The sequence below is a fragment of the Phyllobates terribilis genome, unplaced genomic scaffold (genome assembly GCF_046119375.1).
Source record: "Phyllobates terribilis strain yellow unplaced genomic scaffold, ASM4611937v1 Scaffold_5__5_contigs__length_657084704, whole genome shotgun sequence".
NCBI lineage: Eukaryota > Metazoa > Chordata > Amphibia > Anura > Dendrobatidae > Phyllobates > Phyllobates terribilis.
The window spans coordinates 124,096,089-124,104,090 of NW_027362765.1; positions in this window are offsets into that span (position 1 = coordinate 124,096,089).

An 8,002-nucleotide genomic window follows, 5' to 3' on the forward strand; every position below is an offset into this window, starting at 1 on the left:
ACAAGCAGTAAATATATGGCCGATGTTGCTAAGTGGTTAAAGCAGATGTCCGAGCTGAAATGAAATATCTGCATTCACTATGTGACTGCAGACTGCCAAATTGTGACAGTGTGCAATGTGCACATAGTCATGATTCTAATTAACACTAAATTGCAAAACTACTTGTTTTTTCAAGCAATATCTGACAATACCCATCTGCAAAGATGAGAATGAGCCTTTATACCGATGACCTATCCTTAGTCCCCTTAATTCTACTACGGAGTCAGCTATGTAGGTATATCTTACAGGTGTCTTCAGTACTTGGCCAAATCTATGAGAGAAGCTAGTAAAAGGCATGTGTGGCAGTGGCTTATTACATGCAATGAGGGGACATAATACAGCCATGTGTAATATACTCATGATAAACAACAAGGCAGCCAATGGGAAACATAAGCAGACAACACACTATTCTGCTGCAGTCTGTAACTCTAACAGTGCCAGGACATTCTTTATGGGCAGAGTTAACATGCACTGCACTCCCATTCCATTCTAGATGAAGGCAGCAGTGGCAATGTTTCCTATGTGATATATATACAGTAGTTGCAGCGATTCCTATGTGATGTATATACAGCAGTCTCAATGTCTCCTATGTGATGCATATACAGCAGTCTCAGTGTCTCCTATGTGATGTACATTCAGTAGTCTCTAAGTCTCCTATGGGATGTATATACTGCAGTCTGTGTCTCTGAAGTGATGTATAGATAGCAGTCTGTGTCTCCTATGTGATGTATATACAGCAGTCTCAATGTCTCCTATGTGATGCATATACAGCAGTCTCAGTGTTTCCTATGTGATGTACATACAGCAGTCTTGGAGTCTCCTATGGAATGTATACACTGCCGTCTGTATCTTCTATGTGATGTATAGACAGCAGTCTCAGTGTCTCCTATGTGATGTATATACACTAATCCCAGTGTCTCCTATGTGATGTATATACACTAGTCCCAGTGTCTCCTATGTGATGTATATACACTAGTCCCAGTGTATCCTATTTGATGAATAAACAGTAGAGTCTCAGTGTCTCCTATGTGATGTCTACAGCAGTTTCACTGTCTCCTATTTAATGTGTATACAGCAGTCTTAGTATATCCTATGTGATGTATACAGCACTTACAGTGTCTCCTATGTGATGTATATTCAGCAACCTCAGTGTCTCCTATGTGATGTACACAGCAGTCTAGGTGTATCCTATGTGATGTATATTCAGCAGACTCAGTGTCTCCTATGTGATGTATCTAGCAGTCTCAGTGTCTCCTATGTAATGTGTATACAGCAGTCTCAGTATATCCTATGTGGTGTACACAGCACTTAAAGTGTCTTCTATGTGATGTATATACAGCAAACTCAGTGTCTCCTATGTGATGTATACTTCAGACCTCTCACTGCTTGAGTTCTATAAGCATTACGTGAGCAGTGATGAATATTCCACTGGGAGGAGACCTGCAGTGTAATGTACATATGTGTTCAGAACAGTTTACTGCTGCAGTCAACTCATTACAAAACTTATCATTGCAAAGAGTCAACTGTGCTCCAGACCGAAGCAAACCTGGAGACCAGTTTCGAGTAGCAACAACATCATTACTACCTAACATCACAGCCACACCAAAGAGAAGCAGTTCCAGCCATCATATAGGTGTGAGTTAATTAAATGTTTGACCAAATATATAGAAGGATAATTTTTAAATTGATAGTTTTTTATGGAAGGTCTCAGAAGGTATAGTGAATTCTGCATTGAGCAGGGGGTTGGACACGATGACCCTGGAGGTCCCTTCCAACCCTAACATTCTATGATTTTATGATTCTGTCTGGGTCTTCAGACATGTTGTTCTAGTAACAAGTGTGGAGAATGGAGAGAGTGCAGGGCTCCATGCAGAGCCTGACAAACAGATATCTAGGAAAGGGGAGGAGAGGCGGGTACTCCATTATTAATATTATGCTATAAGATAAGACCCCCATATACATTAGACTAACATCAGCCGAAGCAATAATATCGGCAAGCTAGGCCGACAATCTAAGGCATATGGGTACCTTCCGACTCTCCTATAAAAGATGATGTTGAGAGAGAGATGGATCCAGCATGTCTGATTTCAGACTGTCAATAGTTTTTTTCTCGGCGAGATAAGCCTGTCAGAGGAGTCTGCCAGTAGCTTTCTTATAGTAAACATAGGACACTTAGTAGAACTAGCAACAGTCTAATGTGTATGGGGGAAAAGGACAGATGATTGTTGGGGGAGTAAAGGATTCTGCATATCAGATTCCGGACAGACGAATGACGATCCTTTTGTTTTCCTTGAAATTAGGCACTAGCAGAGATTTCTAGCAGCGACTTCCAATAGAGGACACAAAAGCATTTGGCCGAGAGAGTGCTCCTGTGTATGGGAGAGATGACCAAATTAGCTGCTGACCGAACTATGCTGTATATGGGGCAAAAGTCTTTCCTGTTTGTTTTTCCTCCCTTTAAAATTCACACTTGGCTTTGTTTTAGTAAAAAAAAAAAAAAAAAACAGCAAAAACTGCACCACACTAGTCTGTGTCACGAGGCCTCGGATCAGATATGTGGCGATCACTGCTTCATAGCTTATTGTTCTGAGGCAGTAACATCTAAGACTAAATCACATCAATGGGGACATCTGGTGGGCAGTGATAGAGATTGTATTTTTTTCCCAGCAAATAAAAATATGTTTATATGCATTTAATACTTCAATTGTATTTGTAAAATTGTCCTATCCAAATGTGCTTGATGAACATCTAATCTTAGGTGTTATCATCAGCTGCTACAATAGTCTCTGTTCTCCTGATTATTTAGCTGTTTTGGATTCACTGTCCATGAACTTTAGTGATGTCCCCTTTGTGATAAGTTGTGACTATCAGATAACGCTAACTTTCCTCAGGTGCTCAATATTGCTGAGGACAGCTTGGATTAGACATTGTAATGATGCTCTAACCTTAAGGGAGTCCGATTTAAGCCTCATTCAGATGTCTGTGAATCACGTATGTGTTCTGTGTTTTTTTATGGATAGGAGATTAATTACTCCTAGTAAAGCCAGGTTCACACATCAGTTTTTCATGTACGAGTGCTATGCGTGTTTTTCAACAGGTAACACTGTACATGTGATAGTCTATGAGCCGGTTCACATGTCAGTGATTTTTTGCAGACTGAGTGGTCTATGCAAATCGCGGAGATATGTCTGATATTGATCCGAGTGTAGGCAATGAAAGTCTATGGGTTCGAAATAAAAAATCGCAACATGCATTATTCTCTCCTGTATTTCGGATGAGACTTGTCCATTCAAGTCTATGGATGTGCAAAATAAAAAATTGGATCCCACATGGATCAACTAGAAAGGGTTTGATTTTTACAGATACATTGCCATTTTTATTATAGGAAACGGTTTTTATTCTTGCAAATTGTATTCCCTGCTGCTGATGTATAAAAATGGATGGCATATGGATGAAAATACATATGAAAAATCGCCCATTTTTTCTGGATGATATCACAGGAGCAAATAGAAAATCGTCTGATTTTTATCCAATTTTTCTTCTGTATTATCTTCCGTGTGCCATCTGTTTTTATACTTCAGCAGTTATTAAAAATTAAAATTATATGCCATTATTAATATAGGAAACTCTCGTTTAGCAAATTTTCATAACCGCTGATGTATAAAAATTGATGCCATATGGATTGTATACGGATGACAACATAGATCTCTGGATACAAATCGGACTATCTTTTATACGTTGTGTGAATATACAAGTCTATAGGTCCATGAAAAATCACAGAGTATCCATATGCTATCAATTTTTACCACTGCAGTGGGAGAAGCTTTGCAATTTATATTTTTTAAATATATTATTTATATTTTTTTTCACCAAAAAGTGAGAAAATCACTAATGAAATACTGACAGTAAAAACTGAAACACTGACCAAACACTGATGAAACCGGGATCCAAAACACTGATGAAAATCGGACCATTTTTTGCATAACAGAAATATCTCTAATGTCTGACTGAGGCCTTAGTGACAAGTTTCCTGCCTCAAAAAACATCCAAATCACATACGATGTTTAAAAGGATATCTTTTTTTGTAAAATAAAACTTAAAAGGAAATGTTTGTAAAGAGTTATCAATTTCCACCTATCCCCTGGATAGGACAACTAAAGTCGGCCATACACATTAGATGGCTGTTGGCGGATGGCTGATGGTTCAACAAACAGAAATTCCATACACAGGCGCTTGTTCAGCCAAGGGCTCCTATGTTCTCTATGAGAAAGCAGTTGCCAGACATCTCTGCCGGTGGCTTATCTCCGGGAAAAGAAAGTAATAGGCAGTCAGAAATCAGACCTGCTCATTCGATATCTCCCCCAACGATCATTTTACCAGGGTCGCAATACACATTAAAGTGTCAGACAAACTCGTCAATATCAGCGGGTTCGACCAACATTATAATGTGTATGGGGGCCTTAACACCCCCTGTAAATCGCAAAAAAAAGATGAAGCCCACTGTGTAAATAGGTCGGCACTCTACTGCTCCATTCACTATCTATGGGACCTTTATCCATTCATTCAAGGGATTCAAGCTCCATCTATTCTGACAATGGACGTCCCAGTGGTTGGACCCTTACCATTCTACCAGATATTGCCAATCCAGTAGGAGTTAAAAATTGGTAATGACTCTATTCAACTGCAATATTGCTTGAATTGTTGTATTAGAAAAAGTCCTTCAACTTTGCAATAGAATTTAATTGTATCACTTTTTGTATGGGCTATCAATAAATGGAAAGGTTCTTAAAGGGATTTTCTCAAAAATAATATAGGATAGGATCTAGGATAGGATATATCAATATAGTATAGGATAGGATATATACCATATGATAGGAGATATCATGATGCAGAAGTGGTGACGTGTTTCTATTATACTATTATAATGTTTCTCACCTGGTTTTGGCTTAAAAATACTGATGTAAAAAACTGACCAAGTACTGATAGTGTGACTGTAGCCTTACTCCTATCCTCAGGATAGAGGATAACTTGCAATTCTGGGCAAACACTTTTAAAAAAATAAAATTCTTAAAATCCATTTTGACTGTGTTGTACTGAAATTGCATTTTCTGTTGTAGTTAGAGATGAACGTATGTATCGCTTTGCACAACCCCGGTCCACAGTCCAGGTCATTGCTCTCTGGCCGTTGTAAAGAGCTGCACAAATTTTCTGAGCTTCTGGGTTCTCTGGTGCGGCATTTTATTTCATCTGTGCGGAGTACTGCACACAGCACCAGCCCGACTAATCAAAAACCAACCCTGGGATCGCGGAGGGTAAGGAAATTCACGCAGTTCTTGCCCATGACCAGACAGCTGGATTGTGAAACAGGGATGCGAAAAGCGATCTGCTCATCTCTAGTTACAGTATATAAGAGTTTATTGTAGCATGCTGACAGTATAAAAATCTGCATATTTTCTCATAAACAAAACAATTACCAATCTGTACAACCACAACTATTAACACTGCATTCCTTTTCAACATGTAATCCTAAAAAGTGGCTCAAAACCGGCAATATTAAATCTCCGCTTTATTTCAACTGTTAAACTCAGTTGACTTTGTGCTAAAAAAAAAAAGCAGTGGAAAAATGCTGCGTTTATGCTATGTGGGAATATAGCCTTAGTATTATATATGCAGCATAGTCCATGTCATTTTTTGTACACTTTATTTTTATACACTTATAAAAATATTCAAATATTTTTATTTGAAATGAAAAATAGGAGCTGCTATCTATTTTGCAGCCATATTAAAAAAAACACATTTATTTTTAATCTATGCTTCAATAAAAACAATTCCTCTCTCTTTCTTTAATTGCTTGAGTTTTGCTTTTTTTTATGTTTTGAACATCTGATGCCACCAGTCACCTGCCGCACAACAATACTGCGCTGTTGCGGGTGTTTTATGCTTTGATTTGATTTAAGCTCTAGCAGTTATTATGCTAATAAGACCCCCAGGAATAAGGTGGCAGATGGAAACCAACGAACAATTCATTTATTTTGTTTGGTTGAAAGGAAGAAAAAAAAAAGTTTGGGGTGTTGAATTCATCAGCGAACTTATTCAGTCTCCTGCAAGGTAGTTGCTGAGAGGAGGCAAATAACACTCCTAACACCTTGGTATCTAGGTTGCCAACTATCCAGAAATTACAGGACAGTCCAAAAAAAATATTTTTTTTTGAAGCTGAACAAACTTATACAGATTATTTTGATTGTAATTAATCATCATTTTACAGTTCATAGTGAATATAGCTGATGTCTTCATATCAGAATTATGGGTTGTAGACCTGTATCACTTATGATCAGAATAATTTGCTATGGTTTTTCAATGAGTCCGTAAAAAATATTGTCTATTTGTGATTTCTTGATAAGCTGTCCATAAAAAATAAAGTCACGTTGGCAGCCCTGCTTGGTATCCAGTGCATCAAGTAAACACCATATGCCTATACAAAACACACAAGTACATGTGCACACGCCAGTTTTAAACCAGCTCTTCCTATTTTGGGGAGGAGACAGGGCATGTCCACCCCAATGTCTGATTGGGGGCGGTATGACACCATGTATCCCTGCCAATCAGCTGTTCCCAGTGTCAGCGCCGGCTGAAATTGCTCAGTTGCTGAGCTGCACAGCACAGCACTGTCAACTGTATCGTGGCCGCATCTGGATACTGCACATCTGTCCCCTATTCAAATCAATAGGGGGGAAGATGTGCAGTACCCGGCCATGGCCACTATTCTGTCGACGGAGCTGTGTAGCTTCGCAACTGAGCAGTTCTAGCTGACGACTACATCGGTAACAGCTGATCAGTGGAGGTGTAGGGTGTCCACACCTACCGATGAGACATTGATGACCTATCCTAAGGACATCAATCAAAATTATGATATGTTCCTATGAAGAGCTTTTGGTGCATTTCTGATGCTGCACAATTTTGCTGTGTCAAAAACACAGCATCTTACAGTTCCAGCAAAGTGGATGGGATTTAGGCCAGTTTCACACGTCCGGATATTTCTGATTTCGGAAAAAACAGTACCAGAGATATCCGTGTCCGTGTGCACCTGTTTGGCAAACATGTGGCAACCATGGTCCGCATCAGGAGCACAAGTACTGGTGCCTGGGAATCAGTGTACAGTTAGCGCTGTTCCCAAGCGCCAGGTGCTGAACGCTGCCCTCATCATAGTCCCCTGCCAGCGCTGCGATCAGCACCAGAAGGAACAATGATGAGAGTAGTAGTGTCTGCTCCAGCAGTGTCCACCTGTTAAAATGAGAATAAAATAAAAAATCCTTATATTCACCTTTCCTAAGTGTCTCCCGCTGTAATCCATACGACCAATCACGCCGAGGAGCCGGGGAGAATAACTCCTGCAGCGAGCGGGAAAGATAAATAACATTTCCCACATATCTATTTTACATCAGCACAATTTTGTAACTAAAAAAATTTTTTGTTAGGAAGCTATAAAGGTTAAAAGTTGACCAGCGATTTTTAATTTTTCCATCAAAATTTACAAAACCATTTTTTTAGGGATCACATCACATTTGAAGTGACTTTGAGGGGCCTTTATGACAGAAAATACCCAAAAGTGACACCAAATCGACACCAAATCTTCACTCCTCAAGGTGCTCAAAACCACATTCAAGAAGTTTATTAACCCTTCAGGTTGTTCACAGGAAGTTTTGGAATGTGGAAAAAAACAATGAACATTTAATTTTTTTTCACCAAAAAATTACTTTAGACCAATTTTTTATTATTTTTTTGCAAGGGCAACAGGAAAAAATGGACCCCAAAACTTGTGCAATTTCTCCTGAGCACACCAATACCCCATATGTGGGGGAAAAACACTGTTTGGGCGCACAATGTAAAATTTGCTTGAATAATTAGCGGACACCATGTCGCGTTTGGAGAGCCCCTGATGGCCATACACAGTGGAAACCCCACA